This window comes from Natrix helvetica (genome assembly GCF_964273705.1).
Source record: "Natrix helvetica genome assembly, chromosome: 4".
NCBI classification, from domain to species: domain Eukaryota; kingdom Metazoa; phylum Chordata; class Lepidosauria; order Squamata; family Natricidae; genus Natrix; species Natrix helvetica.
The window spans coordinates 172466930-172485112 of record NC_138550.1 but is presented as its reverse complement, the minus strand read 5'-3'; positions in this window follow the sequence as shown (position 1 = coordinate 172485112).

The following is an 18183-nucleotide window of genomic DNA, read 5'->3' as shown; positions in this document are numbered from 1 at the left end:
CAACTCTTGAATAGATTTGAGTTCACCCTCTGTATTCAATATTTCAACATATTTATTTATTTATTTATTTATTTATTATTTATTTATTTATTATTTATTTATTTATTTATTTATTTATTTATTTATTTATTTATTTATTATTTAGATTTCTAGACCGCCCCCTCTCCCCGGAGGGACTCGGGGCGGTGTACAGGTATAAATTTTAAAAAAACCCATCCAAACAATAATATACATAATTAAAATTAAATTAAACATATCTTACTGTTTGTTCCTTTTTATATATTATTGGATATGAAAATGCTTCAATAGTTGATATCCAGCCTGGAGTTTTTAAGTAGTGTAATCTTTTAACCTTTTCCCAGTTTAATAACAATGCCTCCCTTATATAATGTCTTCTAAACTAACCATGTGCTTTCGCTCCCTTATACCATAAAAAAGCATGCCATCCCAACAATAAATCATGACCCTCTACATTCAATAATCTGGAATTATTTAGTGTTACCCACTCCTTAATCCACATCAGGTTTGTTGCTTGATAATATAACTCCCAGTCAGGTAGGCCCAGTCCTCCTCTTCTTCTAGCATCTTGTAACAATTTAAGTTTTATTCTCGCTTTTTACCCTTGCCAAATAAACTTCAAGACTATTTTATTTAGATCTTCAAAAAAGTCCTTGCCTAATCTAATTGGAATTGTCTGGAACAGATATAAAATTCTAGGTAAAATGTTCATTTTATTTGTAGAGATTCTTCCTAACATTGATAGTTGCAGATTTTGCCATTTCATCAAATCAGTCGCAATTCGTTGTTTTAATCTAATATAATTATCCTCCTTAAGAGTGCTACATCTAGTTGATAAGTATATCCCCAAATATTTAACCTTACTTGTGATTTGAATCTGCAAAGCTTCTGCCAACTCGTCTTGATGGTATGTTCTTTGTCAAAATCTTTGTTTTGTCTTTATTTATTTTAAAGCCTGCTACTTTTCCACACTCCTCTATTCTTTCCAACAATTTGGGTGCTGCCTCTAGTGGGTCTTCAAGAATAAATACCAACTCATCTGCAAATGCTTGTAGCTTGTATTCTTCTTTTTTAATTTTCATTCCTGTTGCAGTAGTATCTGATCCACCATTAAGGGCTAAACAAAAAACATGTGCTCAGAAGAACTATCTCTGGTAATTTTCCACTACGTGTAGGCCTCTGGAAGGAGGCTGAACCACATTAGGAGGAAAAACAAAGGAGACAAAAAGGATCTCATCACCACAATGCCAGGATGAGCAGCCAATGTAAACATGACACCAGGAACCAATAGAATGCTTGTACAGGAAGCATGACCAAATATGGTAGTGTTAAACCTATTACAGGAAGTATGACCAAATATGGTAGTGTTAAACCTATTACAGGAAGTATGACCAAATATGGTAGTGTTAAACCTATGTAGGTACCCTTTACTCCGCCCTTCCTTGTTTACCAATAAAAGAGGTCCCTGAGGCAACTCTGGGCGCGGTCTCATCCCGAGGAATCCTGTGTGGTATCTTCACTCTCCATCTCATGAAATCGGCCCCCGGAGAAGGCCTCTGGCCCAACCGGGAAGAATGAGCCCCGGTTTTCCACAACTGGTGACTCCGACGTGATTCCGCGGAATACGTCTCGGATTGCCCACGCTTACCCACCTGGAAGAGGCCTGCGCATTCGACCTGTCTGAAACACAACGTGGTTACTCCGTGAGTATGGGCAGAAAATTCCCTCAGCCGCAAGTTGAACATTTGCATGAACTAAGGGAATTAACCGAATCTTCTATAAAAATAGCTTCTCAAGGGGGTAAAACTCTTCCCCAATTAAAAAGAAGGAATTAAAAATTCTTTCTCCAAAATTATCTTTAATTGGTCTCATGGCGAGGTTAATTTTTCTTCTCCTCCACGGTTAGAGGAACAATTAGCAAAAGAAGAGGGGAATAAACATATGTTTTCTGTCTCTCCACCTAAATTGATTCCACAAGATCATGAAGTAATTAGTTTACAGGATTGCTTTTTTTTCTATCCTTCCTTATCCTGCTTTGCAAGAAAAGTCCATTTTCCGTGTGTCTGCTTCTTATCTCTTCCCCCACCTCCCCCTCTCCGGGGTGTCTGTTGTTTCCCCCACACACACACACACACTTCTTTTTCTTTTGAAAGAGTTTGTGTTGGCTTATGTTCCCTTCCCCCACCTCCTCCCTTTTTTGGAAGAGCCTGTGTCGGTTTAACAGATTGTAGGATGTTTTAGAAAAACAACAGAGAGATAATTTTGAGGCTCAAATGGAATTGTTGGTGAAATTAGCAAAAGGAAAACGATCTTGATATGGTAGATATGATTATACATTTACTTAGTTCTTTTTTTATTTAGATTTATGTTGCAGAATTGAATTTTTGTATAAGTGCTATTCACTGGCTTTGGTAAAAAAAAAATTCTTTTTCGTGCCCTTGCCACAGTTGAAAAGATTAATGAGATTTTGAGCATTCCATTTGTGGTTTGCGTAACTTGTCAGCTAATTCTTTTGATGTTTTTTTTAAGACAACAAACTCCGTTTTAAAATATTTTGCCATTATTTTTTTTAGGCAGTTGTTGAATTAATAACCTTGGGTTTGTTGTAGAAATTGGACTGATTTAATTAATATTATTTTTCCTATTCCAAAATCTGATTTTTAATTTTGTTTTCAGAATAACTTCTTTCTTCAGTGTGCTTTAACTGACTATGCGGTCTGTATTTCATATCATTTGCCTAAAGATCTTTGGCTTGCATGTTTAATGACTTTTCTTTTCCTACCTTGCAATACCGTTGTTCTTGCAACACTAAAAATTGTCTGTTGCTACTTTAACTTTTCACATCTTTTTTAACAAACTTTTTAACTACATTTCTGACTTTCATTATGTGTGTCAACTTATTTTTAATTTTCTAGGTATTTTTTTAACTACGTTTTTTCTTCAGATTTATTTTTTTTTTTGATAATTTTTTCATCAAAATGCCTGGGGACTGGCACAATTTTGCCATATGCCACTCAACCAGGTCAAGCAAATTGTTTCATCTTGCCCCCAGTGTTTTGGGGCATCCCCCTTTGGGGACACGGAAGTTAATCCCCATGATTTGGCCTCTAATTATTATGGCAAATGGATGTCACCTATGTTTTTTTTTTTTTTTTGGCTCCTTAGAAGTAAACTCATTTATCTATTTTTTTTTTGGCCACATTTTAATGAGAAGAAACAGCTAATCATGTTTTTTTCTCACCTTTTTTCAGACTTTACTGCCTTGGGCAAACTTTTCTTTTTAAAGACTGATAATGGCCTGGCCTATTTTTCATTGGCTTTTTGTAATCTTGTACTAATTGGAACATTGTTTTAATTTTGGGTTTTTTCCCCTTACAATTCCACAGGTCAAGCCATCGTGGAACATGTTAATTGGTCCTTTAAGGACTGTTTTCTCAAACAAATAAAACAGGAGGGATTTTGGGTACCTAACAATTTGGTGTACCCCAATTTGGCTAATTTGGCATAGGTAACATAATAGATTTAAAGTTTGTTTGCCTCCCCCGCAAGGGGGACGAGGACATGCTGTGCTTGCTTCTACAGATCTTTGTGGATTCTAGCATGTGATGCTTGTCCAGCCAAAAATATTGTCGTACCAGTTCCCAAATCCAGTTCCAGAGATGACCAAGATGACTTTACAGACAGCACAGTGGCCAATACGATCTTGCCAAAACAGCTGTCCAGTGATGTGAAAAACCAAAAACCACCAAAGCAGTGCTGAAACAACGACATGTGGAACTAATGCGCTGCCATTTTTGCCAATTCCCTAGTCATCATTTGTTTATGTTTACTTGTTCTGTCATCTCACCCAAAAACTCATTTGAACAGTGACTGAAGTAAAAATCTATGGGTGCAACTAACATCACACACACTGACCTGAACTGTACATGAAACATTTGCTTTCTACATGTTTGGATCCTGTTTGAATCTTGCCTGCAGTAATTCAACACTTCATTGGTTTGAACTATAAGACTATCTTTTATTGGGGATTAATTGCTTATGATCCTCGCCCTGATGGCAATCTGGACTGCAAAACACAATCGACAGGTGACGGCTGCCGCGATCAACCAGCCACCACCTCCACTGATGTTGATGCCGCGGACTGCCACCGCTCCAGTTAATGGGACCACATCTTTCACCTGCATCCTTACCATGGGTGGCCCTGGACCAATGATTTTAACATGGGCCCGGAAAGGCGAGGAGGAGCATCAGCTGTCCAGCTCTTCTACCATCACAATTACCTCTCGTGTCAACCCTACCTCATCTACGCTGACCTTTCACCGTGCCCAACTCTCAGACTCTGGTGTTTACCGGTGCCGGCTCCTTCGTACCTGCCTTCCCACTCGCCAAGTCATTTCTTCACTTGACGCTTTTCTTAAAGTTTCTTACCTGTCAAGACGAAAGCGAGCAACCACCCTTTCTCAGGATTGTGCGGAATGCATCCAGACCACAAAATCAGGCACTCGCACTCGTCAGACATTAATCTACCACATACTGAAGCCAGACTGTACAAAAGACCTAGACTCTTGCACCCGAAACAACACTGTGTATGCCCGCTGCACCACTTCATCAGGAACTCAGTGTTATCACCCGCACGCCCTGGGCCCTGTTTATGCTTCTATTCACATATACGGGTATAAAGGGGGTAGTTGGCATCCGAATGCAAAATTTCAAATACCCTCAACTCTCTTTTCGCTTGCCCAACTACGATCAGGGTATGTTGCTCACAATACCTCCCAGAATCGCCCCTCAAATAACCAAAAGGGCTCAGTTTCTGTTTGTTTTGACGCTTGCACAGCCATAACTAAGGGGCAGGGTGATGGGACTGTGGGGGTCACCTGTGGCTCCTTTTCATGGGAGCAAAATATCTTTTTACTCTTCGCAAGGTCCAATCCACTGGGCACATTAGTTTTCAAGATGCTTATAACTATTGGTACACAGGCCCGATTGGAACCATCCAATCTGGCCCTGAGGGTTTTAACTTTACCTTAGGCCCGGCTGCCACCACGTGTTCCACCGGCCACTGTAACACTGTTTGTTTATCAGCCCCTACTACGCACTCCCCTTCAAACAACTTGCCAAAGAAAGTGCTCTTTCTCGCACATACATTATGCAAAATCGTCTTGCCTTAGACTATTTATTAGCCAAAGAAGGGGGAGTATGTGGAAAGTTTAATCTATCCAATTGTTGTATCCAGATAGACAACAGTGGAAAAGTAATTGAACAAATAACATCGGATATGGTAAAAATTGCCCATGTTCCCATCCAGACATGGTCTGGGTTAGATTTCAGAGATATGTTTGGTTCATAGTTCCCCAAATTGCCTGGCCTTCAGGCCATTGTTGCGCTCATTGGTATGATTGCTTTAGGATGTATTGTATTGCCTTGTGTCTTACCAATTTTTGTAAAAACTATTTCCAATAGTCTATCACTGATTGCTGAAAAGCGTGCTGTCGCTCAGGTGAATGCATTATGGCACAACAAGGGATATTCCTTGATGCCTCAAGATGAATCTATCCAAAGCGAGCTCCCGGATGCCTTTAAAGGCAGCGAGGAAGAAATAGACAATGATATCATCACCATTAACTATGATAAAAAACCTCCCATCACCTTCAGTAGTGATGAGGAGACCATTTCAACATCTCCCACTTTTTAGCAACAAGTCTAAAAATTCTGCCTTTTAAAACAAAAAACAGAGGAGATGTTGCAGTAGTATCTGATCCACCATTAAGGGCTAAACAAAAAACATGTGCTCAGAAGAACTATCCACTACGTGTAGGCCTCTGGAAGGAGGCTGAACCACATTAGGAGGAAAAACAAAGGAGACAAAAAGGATCTCATCACCACAATGCCAGGATGAGCAGCCAATGTAAACATGACACCAGGAACCAATAGAATGCTTGTACAGGAAGCATGACCAAATATGGTAGTGTTAAACCTATTACAGGAAGCATGACCAAATATGGTAGTACAATACAATACAATACAATAGTAGAGTTGGAAGGGACCTTGGAGGCCTTCTAGTCCAACCCCCTATACCGTTTCAGGCAAATGGCTATCCAACATCTTCTTAAAGACTTCCAGTGTTGGGGCATTCACAACTTCTGGAGGCAAGCTGTTCCACTGATTAATTGTTCTAACTGTCAGGAAATTTATCCTCAGTTCTAAGTTGCTTCTTTCCTTGATTAGTTTCCACCCATTGCTTCTTGTTCTACCCTCAGGTGCCTTGGAAAATAGTTTGACTCCCTCTTCTTTGTGGCAACCCCTGAGATATTGGAACACTGCTATCATGTCTCCCCTAGTCCTTCTTTCTATTAAACTAGACATACCCAGTTCCTGCAACCGTTCCTCATATGTTTTAGTCTCCAGTCCCCTAATCATCTTTGTTGCTCTTCTCTGCACTCTTTCTAGAGTCTCCACATCTTTTTTACATCGTGGCGACCAGAACTGAATGCAGTATTCCAAGTGTGGCCTCACCAAGGCATTATAAAGCGGCATCAACACTTCACGTGATCTTGATTCTATCCCTCTGTTGATGCAGCCTAGGACTGCGTTGGCTTTTTTGGCAGCTGCTGCACACTGCTGGCTCCTATTTAAATGGTTGTCCACTAGGACTCCAAGATCCCTTTCACAGTTACTACTACTGAGCAAGGTACCACCTATACTGTACCTGTGCATTCCATTTTTGTTGCCTAAATGTAGAACCTTACTCTTTTCACCATTGAATTTCATTTTATTAGATAGTGCCCAATGTTCAAGTTTGTCAAGATCCTTCTGTATCTTAAGCCTATCTTCTGGAGTGTTGGCTATTCCTGCCAGCTTGGTGTCATGGGCAAATTTGATGAGTTCCCCATTTATTCCCTCATCCAAATCATTGATGAAGATGTTGAAGAGTACTGGGCCTAAAACAGAGCCTTGGGGTACTCCACTGCATACTTCCCTCCATGTAGGTGCAGTTCCATTGAGGACTACCTGTTGAGTGCGGTTGGTCAGCCAGTTACGAATCCATCTGGTGGTGATGCTGTCCAACCCACTTTTTTCTACTTTATCTAGTAGTAGGTTATGGTCTACCTTATCAAAAGCCTTACTGAAGTCCAAGTAAACTATATCAACGGCATTCCTCTGGTCCACTAATTTTGTCACATTATCAAAGAATGCAATAAGATTAGTCTGGCATGATCTGTTTTTAACAAATCCATGTTGGCTTTTGGATATTACTTTGTTTGCTTCTAGGTGTTCGCAAATTCGTTGCTTGATTATTTTTTCCAGAATCTTTCCTGGTATTGAGGTCAGGCTGATAGGTCTGTAGTTTCCTGGATCTAATTTTTTCCCTTTTTTGAAGATGGGAACCACATCAGCTCTTTTCCAGTCCTCTGGTAGTTCCCCGGTGTTCCAGGATCTCTGAAAGATATAATTCAGTGGTTCTGAGATCTCGTCTGCTAGTTCCTTCAGAACCCTGGAGTGTAATCCATCCGGTCCTGGTGATTTGAACTCGTCTAGGGTAGATAGGTGCTCACTTACCATTTTCTTCCCTATTTCAATTTGTGTTCCTAATCTGATTTTTGTGGTGCTGCTTTTGATAGGTTGGACTGTTTTATCCCTTTGTGTAAAGACAGATGCAAAACATGAGTTAAATAGTTCTGCTTTCTCCCTGTTGCTTGTCACCTTCTTGCCACTTTCTCCTAGCAATGGACCAATTGTTTCCTTAACTTTTTTCTTGTTTTTAACATGTTGGAAGAAGCTTTTTTTGTTAATTTTTCCTTTTGTGGCAAGCCTTTCTTCATTGTGAGCCTTAGCTTTCCTCACTTCATCTTTACAGCCTCGGGCTATTTGCTGATATTCTGCCTTAGTTATGTCCCCCTCCTTCCACTTGTTATACTTACCTTTTTTGTCTTTCAGTTTGTCAGATAGTTCTTTATGCAGCCATGCTGGTTTCTTTTGGGAGCTGTTATTTTTCTTCTTCATTGGTATTGTGCTAGACTGGGCTTTTGTAATCTCATTTTTCAAAATTTCCCAAGCTTCTTGAGTTGTTTTCCCCTTGAGGATTCTCATCCATGGAATTTTTCCCAAGCTCTCTGTAAGTTTATTGAAATTAGCTTTCTTAAAGTCCAAGACTCCAGTTTGACTTTGTTCTACTACTTGTGTTTGGATAATGTTGAATTCCAATATTGCATGGTCACTTGCCCCGAGGGTTCCTATGGCTTCAACACCTTCTATCATTTCCTCTCTGTTAGTGAGAATTAAGTCCAATATGGCTGATCCACTTGTTCCCTTCTCTACTTTTTGGAAAACAAAGTTGTCTGCTAGGTTTGTTAGGAACCTGTTGGATCTTCCACTTGGTGCAGAGTTTGTTTCCCAGTTGATGTCAGGGTAGTTAAAATCTCCCATTGCTATTGTGGTGTGCTTCCTACATACCTTAGTTAGCTGACTAGCAAAAAGTTCATCTACTTCCTCTGCTTGGTTGGGTGGCCTGTAGTATAGACCTATGGCAATGTCATTTCCCCCACAACTTTAATATTGACCCAAAGACCTTGATCTTCTTCTGTGACTGATGTGTGATACCTGGTTCCCCATTTCGCATTTCCGAAGAAGGTTCTTCATTTTGGACCACGACCCCCTGCTTATTTGAGTCATCATTATCACAACTACCTTGATCTATCTCTTTAGTGTCCCCATTAAGGTCAGCAAGGGCACTATATCTGTTTTGCTGGGTCACAGCAAAAGCTCTGTGTTTATGGTTCACAGCTCTCAACCTGCCAGATCCCACGGTTGTCCAGACTGCTCTTCTCCTGCAAGATCTTTGTGGCAGAGGGGGCTGATAGCATGGCATCGCCATAGAGTGGAACGGCTGAAGTAGACACCTAGTTTCTGCTTGGAGAGCACTGATTACAGATTCTAGGTAGGTAATCTGTCTATGTAGACTAGTAATTTGTTTACAAAGGCGACAGTATCCAAATTTGAAAAGAGTACTGCGAAAGACAGGTGCAAAACAGCTATTACATTGAACTAAGCCGGTCATTTTGAAATAAAATAAAATCACAATCTCAAGCACACTAATCCAGAATGTATTATTGCTATTTTGGTTTATAGATATATGATTCAAATGATATGGAGTTTAAGGGCCCCCACCTCAGTCTCTTTGTCTCTCTGACTCACCCCCCTTCTATCCAGCAGCTCCAATCCCAGCTTCAGGAAGGTTCAAATGATATGGAGTTTAAGGGCCACCACCTCTGTGAGCTCTTTGTCTCTGTGACTCACCCCCCTTCTATCCAGCAAGCTCCAATCCCAGCTTCAGGAAGGTTCAAATGATATGGAGTTTAAGGGCCCCCACCTCTGTGAGCTCTTTGTCTCTGTGACTCACCCCCCTTCTATCCAGCAAGCTCCAATCCCAGCTTCAGGAAGGTTCAAATGATATGGAGTTTTTAGGTAGTGTTAAATAGGTAGTGTTAAACCTATTACAGGAAGCATGATCAAATATGGTAGTGTTAAACCTATTACAGGAAGTATGACCAAATATGGTAGTGTTAAACCTATGTATGTACCCTTTACTCCGTCCTTCCTTGTTTACCAATAAAAGAGGTCCCCGGAGGCAACTCTGGGCGCGGTCTCATCCCGAGGAATCCTGTGTGGTATCTTCACTCTCCATCTCATGAAATCGGCCCTCGGAGAAGGCCTCTGGCCCAACCGGGAAGAATGAGCCCCGGTTTTCCACACATTCCTTTTATTTCTTCTTCTTCTCTAATCTTTCTATTTAAGACTCCTAATGTTAAGACAAAAAGTAACGGTGATAATGGGCAACCTTGTCTCGTACCTTTCTTTATTTCAATAGAATCTGTCAATTCTCCATTTACCATTATCTTTGTGGTTTGTTTGTGATATACCATTTGTATAGTTTGGATAATTTTTTTACCAAAATTAATCTGTTCCAATTGTGAAAACATGAATTGCCAATTCACATTGTCAAAAGCCTTCTGTGCGTCAAGAAACATCAAAGCCATTTGTTTCTCAGGATGGGCCTCATAGTATTCCAAAGTATTCAAAATCATTCTCATATTGTCTTGAATTTGTCTCTTTGGTAAAAAAAACCATTTTGATCAGAGTGGATAAAGCTATTTAAATACTTCTTGAGTCTGTCTGCTAATATAGATGCAAATAACTTGTAATCTGAATTTAATAAAGATATTGGTCTATAATTCTTGGTTTGCGTTAGATCTGTCTCCTCTTTGGGTAGCAATGCAATATATGCTTCTGATGGACTTCCGCCTCCGGGACCGAATGGCGATGGACGCGTAGTCCACCAATCGCTCCCTTGGCGGGTTCCGAAAGGAACACAGGAGACTCGGGCAAAGGGTCTCCTGCCGAAAGGCGGCTTGCTGGGACCCCCCGCAGTCGGCGGCAGCCAGTGGGGGTGTTTTCCCAGCTTCGCCTAGGCGCCGGGGAGCAGTGGGGGCGAGTGATGTCGCCTCTTCGCCAGATGGCTCTGGGAGGTTTCAAATTTAAGAAGAAGATACAGCCGAAGTGCGGTGAGGGGAAGTCTCCCCAAATCTTTTATTGGTTTGCTTATTGGATGGATTGCAGCTTGCTTGGAACTTGGAGATTGGAGGGGGGGGGAATCCATCCCCCTCGGAAAAGCGGCGCTTGTAAAATCTCTCTCCACGCAGGAGAGAGAGGGAGTTTAAAAACTACTTTCACTCTTTTTTAATAATGGAAAAATAATTCTGGACTGCAATTGCAGGAGAAAGGATGGCTGAACTGGCTCTTCTTTGAACTATGTATGGGAACTTGGGACTTGTTGTTTCCTGCCCACCTGTGAAGGCTGAGCCTTCCTCCTCCTTCTTCTTCATCCTTATGGAAAAGATTCCTTCCTTGCAAGATTCTATGGCTCTGAACTAGTCTCCACCCCAGAGATCTCTAGGAGCCTCTCTAAAACTTTTTTCCCTTGGATTTGGAACATTTGGACTTATCTAATTGACTTGACTAGAAGATTTATTCTCCTTTGGATTTGTTTGCCTTGTGATCTCTACCAGCTGTGCCCTCCTGCAGATGCCATTTCTCTGTAAAGATTTATAACAGTCTCTGAGCTTCATGATGGCTCCGAAAAAAGTACCGACTGACAAGACTTCTTCGGCCCCGACATCGTCTACTTCCAGCCCTGTCACCCATCAATCACAATTGGGGTCTTTTTTACAACCTAAAGCCCCTGAAGAAAGCTCAAAGGATTTATCTACTCAACAGATGCTTCAATCTCTCTTAAAGGGACAGGGCAAAATAAAAAAACAACTTGCAGAGCTAAATGATCGGCTCGGAGAAACGCAACAAGTCACACAAAATGAACAGAGAATAGGGGTACTGGAGGAAGGTGCGGTTGGGGTGAGGGAGGAGGTTAGAACAATCCAAAGGGGGAGTGTAGAATTTGAAAACCACATGATAAAGACAGAATTTGAAAGGATGTCTTTTTTCCTTAGTTTCAAAACCTGGAAGAAGCAGAGGATGAAGATCTTAAGGAGATTATGACCACAATACTAGCTGAATATATTAATAGAGATAAACAACAACTTGGGTGGGATATTGACCTGATTTATAGGATTAACTCAGCATATGCAAGAACACATAATGTTCCAAGGGAAGTCCATGTAAAATTTCTTAGAAAAACCACAAGAGATGAGGTTCTAGGAGCTCAAAGGGGTGGACCACTAAAATATAAAGATAAAGAAATAACCATTCTTAAACAGATCCCAAAGAAAGTAAGAGATAAGTGGAAGAAATACTCCTCTTTAGCAAAAAAGTTATATGATAAGGGGGTCTGGTTTAAATGGTTATTACCAGAAGGCATGCTGATTTTCTGGGAGGGCAGTAGAACCAGAATTACTACAGTTATGGAGGCTGAGGCTTTCATGAAGAGGCATAGTGCTCTCCTAGATGGAATAGGGGATTCTACACAAGAGATGAGGGAGGGAGTGGCTGAGGCTCTGCCAACAGACTGGGGGGGGGGGAGGCAACAGCTAGAAGACTCAGATCACAAAAATGATTTGAAACATTACTGCAATTGTTGTTACAATGTATTTTTATGAAGTGATACAAAAAAGAAATGATTGAAACATATTGACTATTTGTTAGACCTAGAACTGCTAATACTTAATGTTGATGCTTTTTAATATATTTTTTATATTGTAATAGTAGCGAGATTTGGGGGGACTTTCTTTTTCTCTGCACGATGTAGCTGTCTAAAATTTTTTATATCCCTATCTACCCTTTTTCCTTGAAAAATTTGTAAAAATCAATAAAATTTTATAATTAAAAAAATATATGCTTCTGACCATGATTTAGGTATTCTGCTCTCTGATATCACTTCATTCATGACTTCTAAAAGAGGGAGAGACAAGATTTCTTCAAATGTTTGTAGAATTCCACCGGAAATCCATCTGGACCTGGGGCTTTTCCATTATTTTGTTTTTTGAGTGCTTCTGTTAGCTCCATCATTGTTATTTTACTTTCCAGCATTATTCTAGTTTCATCTGGTATCTGGGGAAGATTAGCATCCTGTAAATATTTTTTAACTCCCCCCTCTTCCATTTTCTCTTGTTGATACAGCTTAGCATAGTAGTCTTGTATAATTTTCTTTTTCTCCGCATTTCCATAATGAATTTGTCCTTGCTCATCTCTTAATTGGACTATTTTCTTTGCCTCTCTCTCTTTTTTCAATTTATATGCCAACCATCTGCCTGGTTTATTTGCATTTTCAAAGTAATTCTGTTTAGTGCCTCTGGTTTTTTGTGCCAGTTCTTCCTTTTCCAGTAGATCTATTTTATGTTTGATTGTATCCATTTTTATTTTAACCTCTTTTTTGTGGCAATCTCTGTAACTCTTTTTCAAGTTTTTTAAAGTCATTGTCTAGAGCTTTATGTGTTTGTCTTTTCTTTAGGTTTCTCTTCCTTGTATAGTCTATTATCAGACCTCTAGTAACAGCCTTCATTGTGTCCCAAAGGTTCTGCATTGATGTATCTTCTTTTCTATTTTCTTTAAAGAAAAAAGCCAATTCTTTTTCCATTTTCTGTGTAAAATCTTTTTCTTTCAGTAAGATATTATTTAATGTCCATCTAGATCTTATCCTTTGACCTTTCCATTTAATTGTGATTGGATTATGATCCGCCCATGTGCTTGCTTCAATCTCAATTTCTTGTACATTACAAATCAATTCTGTTGAGGCCCATATCATATCAATTCTGGAAAATGATGAATGTCTATTTGAATAAAAAGTATATTGTTCTTTTGTAGTATTTCTTTCTCTCCATATGTCTTTTAAGTTTATTTCATCTATCATCCTAAAGAAAGATTTTGGAAGCAGTTTTCTATTTAACTTTGTTGTTTTGTGTGTTTTATAGTCCATGTTCTGGTTCACAATGCCATTAAAGTCTCCCATCATGCAAATATCAACATATTTGATATTTGATCGAACACAGGCACGAGCCCATTTAAGGACGTACCTTGTGGCATTGAGAGTGGCCAAACGCCAATATTGTGCCACTCTCATTGCATCCGCAGAGAACCGCCCTGCCACCCTGTTTCGGGTGTCCCGCTCCCTCTTGTTTCAGAGGCCGCGGGAGGCCCCTCTACAGGGCAGGGCAGAGGAATTTGGGAAATATCCGCAGGATAAAATCGCTCAAATCCGGAAGGATTGGGTCCCTGTCAGTGGTCCAATGGAGACGTCCGTGGCTAGTCTTGAGGAATCGACCTGGGAGGAGTTTGACTTGGTTGCCATCGAGGATTTGGACAGAATTCGTGGACGACTGCGACCCACCACATGTTTATTGGACCCGTGCCCCTCCTGGCTTGTACTGGCATCCTGGGAGGTTACACGAGACTGGCTCCTGGGCCTAGTGAACGCTTCGTTGAGCGAGGGGTCTCTCCCGGCCGCCTTGAAAGAGGCGGTGGTGAGACCCTTGCTCAATAAGCCTTCCCTGGACCCTTTGGAGCTGGCCAATTATCGTCCTGTCTCCAACCTTCCCTTTTTGGCGAAGGTTGTAGAGAGTGTGGTGGCTTACCAGTTTCCACGACATCTGGAAGAAAATGATTATCTAGACCCGCGCCAGTCCGGCTTCCGTCCCGGTCACAGCACAGAGACGGCCTTGGGCGCGTTGGTGGATGATCTCTGGAGGGCCAGAGATAGGGGCTGTTCCTCTATCCTGGTCCTATTAGACCTCTCGGCGGCTTTTGATACCATCGACCATGGTATCCTGTTGCGCTGGCTGGAGGGGTTGGGGGTCCGGGGCACCGTTTTGCGGTGGTTCGGCTCCTACCTTTCTGGCCGGACGCAACGTGTGTTGGCAGGGGAGGAGAGGTCAACCCTACGCCCCCTTACTTGCGGGGTACCACAGGGGTCGGTCCTCTCGCCACTCCTGTTCAACACATATATGAAGCCGCTGGGCGAGATCATCCGTGGTTTCGGGGTGGGATATCATCTGTACGCTGATGATACTCAGCTGTACATTTCCACCCCGAACCACCCCAACGAGGCCGTCGAAGTGATGTCCCGGTGTGTGGAAGCCGTACGGGTCTGGATGGATGACAACCGACTCAAACTCAACCCCTCCAAGACGGAGTGGCTGTGGGTACCGGCTCCCCGGTTCAGCCAATTAATCCCATCATTGGCCATCGGGGGCATTCAACTCACCCCCGTGGAGCGGGCGCGCAATTTGGGTGTCCTCCTGGATGCCCGGCTTGCCATGGATGACCATGTGACAGCCGTGGCAAGGGGGGCGTTCCACCAGGTCCACCTGGTGCGCCAATTGCGCCCCCTACTGGACCGGGATGCCTTACGCACAGTCACTCATGCGCTGGTGACGTCTCGCTTGGACTACTGTAACGCTCTCTACATGGGGCTTCCCTTGAAATGCACCCGGAGGCTACAGTTGGTCCAGAACGCAGCCGCGCGGGTAATTATGGGGAGTACTAGGTACTCCCATGTGACACCGTTCCTGCGTGAGCTGCACTGGCTTCCTGTGGTCTATCGGGTGCGTTTCAAGGTTTTGATAACGATCTTTAAAGCGCTCCAGGGCTCAGGGCCTAGTTACTTGCGGGATCGTATTCTGCCCCATACATCCCTGCGTCCAATCCGCTCACACAGAGAGGGTCTCCTCCAGGTGCCGTCCACCAGACAGTGTCGAGGGGCAGCGCCTAGGAGTAGAGCCTTCTCTGTGGCGGGCCCAGCCCTGTGGAATGACCTCCCTCCGGATATTAGGAATACCTCTGACCTCCGCTCCTTCCGTGTAAAGCTCAAGACCCACCTATTCCAATTTATTTATTTATTTATTATTTATTATTCATATTTATAGACCGCCCCCTCTCCCGAAAGGGACTCGGGGCGGTGTACAGTCATTAAAATGCGTTATAAAATACATACATAAAACAGTTAAATAATTAAATACGTAGGTGAAGGAGGTTGTAAGACTGTATATAGAATAATAAATATAATACATTAAAAGCTTATTAAAACCCCAAACCCAATTAAAATGAATAAATCCCCGGGAGGTAAAACTAAGAAAGTGCCAGGCCAGCTGATTGAAATAGGTGAGTCTTTAACTTTTGCCGGAAGGAACGGAGGTCGGTGGTAGTTCGAATGTCCGGGGGGAGGTCATTCCAGAGGGTTGGGCCCATCACAGAGAAGGATCTACTCCTAGGTGTCGCCCGCTGGCATTGCCTAGCAGACGGCACCAGGAGGAGCCCCTCTCTGTGTGAGCGGATAGGTCGCAGGGACGTGTGTGGTAGGATGCGATCCTGCAGATACCTAGGTCCTATGCCATGGAGCGCTTTAAAGATGGTAATCAGTACCTTGAAACGCACCCGAAAGGCCACAGGTAGCCAGTGCAGCTCGCGCAGGAGAGGTGTTACGTGGGAGTAACGAGTACTTCCCATAATAACCCGCGCGGCTGCGTTCTGAACTAGCTGCAGTCTCCGGATGCGTCCCAACACACATTGCTTCCGGTCGGAGAGGTAGGAGCCGAACCACCGCAGAACGGTGCCTCCGACTCCCATCCCCTCCAACCGGCGCAATAGGATACCATGGTCGATGGTATCAAAAGCCGCCGAGAGGTCTAATAGGACCAGGATAGAGGAACAACCCCTATCTCTGGCCCTCCAGAGATCATCAACCAACGCGACCAAGGCTGTCTCAGTGCTGTGCCCGGGTCGGAAGCCGGACTGGCGTGGGTCTAGATAGTCGGATTCGTCTAGGTGTCGTGGAAATTGTTGCGCCACCACATTCTCAACAACCTTTGCCAAAAAGGGGAGGTTGGAGACTGGACGATAATTAGCTAGCTCCATTGGGTCGAGCGAAGGTCTCTTGAGCAAGGGTCTCACCACCGCCTCTTTCAAGGCGGTAGGTAAGTATCCCTCACCCAATGAGGCGTTCACCAGGCCCAGGAGCCAGCCTCGTGTCACCTCCCAGGCTGCCAGTACCAGCCAGGAGGGGCACGGGTCCGTTAAACATGTGGTAGGTCGCAGCCGTCCACGCAACCTGTCCAAATCCTCGGGGGCAACAGAGTCAAACTCCTCCCAGAATGGTCTCTCAAGACTCGCTGTTGGCAGCTCGTCTGGTCCACTGACGGAGGCCCACCCGTTCCGGATCTGATCGATTTTGTCCTGAAGATATTCTCCAAACTCCTCTGCTCTACCCTGTAAGGGTGTCTCCCGCGCCCCCTGCGATAAAAGGGAGCGGGTCACCCTAAACAGGGCGGCAGGGCGGTTATCCGCGGACGCAATAAGAGCAGCACAGTGTCTACGTTTGGCCGCTCTTATTGCCACAAGGTAAGTCCGCAAATAGGCTCTTACCTGTGTTCGGTCAGATTCGGAGCGTGAGGACCTCCACCTGCTCTCTAGACGTCTCCTGTGGCGCTTCATCACCCTAAGCTCCTCAGTAAACCAAGGAGCCCGGGTGGGTCGATGCCGCAGGAGAGGTCGCAAAGGCGCAACCCGGTCCAAGGCCCCAGTCGTCGCCCTATTCCAGGCAGTCACTAGGTCCTCGGAGCGGGAGCGGGACAAGGCTACAGGAATTGGCCCAAGCTCCGTCTGGAATCTATCAGATTCCATCAGGTGCCTGGGGCGGTACCAGTTTATAGAGTCTGGTTCCGCCTCCTCGCGGTGGGGGATAGCGCCAGGGAAGTCCAGCCGGAGGGATGAGTGGTCCAAGTAGCTGGCCTGGCTCAACTATGATCTAACTGTATCGCTCCTGACGGGTTTTTTATTTGGGTAATTTAATTGTATTCATTTATTTAGGGGTTTTTAAACATTGTGATTTTAATTGTTTTTATTCATCAGCCCACCTCCTCCTTGTACACGTCTTGGTATACGTCTTTGTTATATGTATGTCTTGTCTAGATATGTATTTTATGTGTTTTATTGTACGCCGCCCCGAGTCCTTCGGGAGAGGGTGCGGCTAAGAAATAAATATTTTATTATTATTATTATTATTATTATTATTATTATTATTATTATTATTATTATTATTATTATTATTATTATTATTATTATTATTATTATTATTATTATTATTATTCAAGTCCAAAAAAATTTTGTGCAGTTTTTTATAAAATTCATCTTGCTTTTCATTAGGAGCGTAAATTCCAATTAAAAGTATTTTTTAAATATTATCCATAGTTTCCACCATCAAAATTCTTCCCTCTTCATCTGCATAAATTAATTTCGCTGGAATATTATCTTTAATATAGAAGATCACTCCTCTTTTCTTGCAGTTCGCCAGTGTAGTAAATGTTTTCCCAAGCTTTGGTTGTATTAGTAAGTGTTCATGTCTCTTTTGAATATGCACTTCTTGTAGAAAAATTAAGTCGCATTTTAATTTTTCTAGTTTGTGAAATATTTTCTTTCTTTTAATTGCTGAGTTAAGTCCATTTATATTAATTGTAATCATTTTTTCCTCCATGTTTATACTTTATATACAGGATTTATAGCTCTAGTTGATCTGGGTTCTCGTTGTTCTCTGAGATTCGCACCGCCCACCGCGCCTTCTTCCTTATCAATTCCGCCTATGGCTCCTTCTACTTTTTCAGTCTCAATTATAGGTGTCTCCAGTAATTGCACTAATAATTCTTCTTTTCCAGTTTTCTCAGCCAT